The 1,689-nt window shown below is 37.5% G+C and overlaps 1 pseudogene; it reads right to left on the bottom strand.

Annotated features, from left to right (window-relative positions):
• Positions 1-280: 280 nt before the first annotated feature.
• On the bottom strand, positions 281-1,212 carry LOC143404148 (vomeronasal type-1 receptor 90-like; annotated as a pseudogene).
• Positions 1,213-1,689: the final 477 nt, after the last annotated feature.

Raw genomic sequence — 1,689 nt, forward strand, 5'->3', positions numbered from 1 at the left:
ATGTGTTTATAATAGATAACTCAGATCATGAAGGTGAGACTCATAAGAATTTCTTGCTTACACCAAGCAAATAAGTTGGGTCCTTGTGTTAAACTCAAAAAGGTAAAACATTGACATTTCTATAATATATTTGATACTCACATGTCTCAAAGTAATAGATTTAACCCAACATGCATATGTTCATAGTCTCTTAATCCAGAGAGCATATATTCTATGCTGTGATTTATTTTTCAAAAGCCAGTGTATTGGCAGGCTAGGGAAACTTATCTATCATCAGTAGTTAAATATGTTCTATCTTCACCAAGAAAGATTTCCAGAGGTTAATAATGCGTTTTTCAGTACAGATTAGCAGCCAAGGGCATGTTGTGGCATAGCCATTGCCCACCATCAAATGGATATAATAACAGACAGGATCATTGCTCCACATAGTTCTTGAGGAGGAGAAGATGCTGTCCAAACAGTACATGAGCCCAAAGAAGCTCATAAGCAATAGGATGGTCCAGGTGGCCCTCTGTACAGGGGATGCTTTTAGAGAAAGGCTGGTGTTGTGAAGGTGCTGAAAGTGCCTCTTATGCCTGCACAAGAGAACTACCATATATCCACTCGAGAGAGCCATAAGTCCTATAAGAAAGTCATCCAGAATATACCAAATACAGAAAATAAATGCCTGAGGAAATAACTCATTTGTACAATTTTGCAGGGTTCAGTAATAAACACAATGACATTTGAGGTCACATTTGGAATGGCAGTAGAAGACAATGAGAAGTGGGTATTCAAGGACATGTAGAAGGTCCACAAGAAAACAAGAAAACAAAGGGTCTGCTGTGGGGATTTATGTTTAAATTTTGCCAAGCAGGAGCTTCTGGGGCTGAGGGTGATGGTCTGTAGGACACTAATCAGGCAGGTGGCACTAATAGAGAAGCCCCTGAAAAACCTGTGCCAGTAGATTATGGATTTACATCTGATGTCATCCCCAAAGTCCTGAGACACAAAAATATTTGTAGCTGTGTACACCACAATTATCATCATCCCCAGGTGGATTAGGGCCAAGAGACCAATGATCAGGTCAATAGGCTTAAGCCTGTGCTGGACAAGAAATGTGAAGATGTGGAAGAGAAGAAGAATGGTGTTGCCTGAGATCCCAAGGCCAACTTCAGAGAAAAATGCACTTTTTATACCAATATAATTATATAGTTGGTAGTTCTTTTCCATCTTTTGGGGAAAGAATCATGTAGTATATTTCTAAGGAGAAAATGAAAAAAAAAAGACTTAATTCCAAATACTGTCACCCCTTGAATCTCACCCTGTTCTATTACCATCAGAAAATGTGTGGATTCACCCCAACACACCTTTCTCACTTCAGCACTCAAGTCTCTCTGATGCTCTTCAGGTATCATTTTCCTGAATTATGCAATAATACTGTGGCTCCAACTCTGTATTAACTTTTTATCCATTCAGAATTACCATGTGCTATTGAAAATAATTTTAGATTATAATCTCATCTTGAGGTTTTCTGGTATAGATCTTGACTTGTTTTTTATCTTTCTCTTCTTACTTAAGCTTTAAGTACACCTTGAAAGTTCTACAAATTTTAGGTTTTATACATGGGTATATTATTTCAGTGCCATCTTTATTTTGGTTTATTACCAGACCTAATATCTTCAATATATCAACTGAGCCAATATTAAG

The sequence above is a fragment of the Callospermophilus lateralis genome, chromosome 7 (assembly GCF_048772815.1).
Source record: "Callospermophilus lateralis isolate mCalLat2 chromosome 7, mCalLat2.hap1, whole genome shotgun sequence".
In the NCBI taxonomy this organism is placed as follows: Eukaryota; Metazoa; Chordata; class Mammalia; order Rodentia; family Sciuridae; genus Callospermophilus; species Callospermophilus lateralis.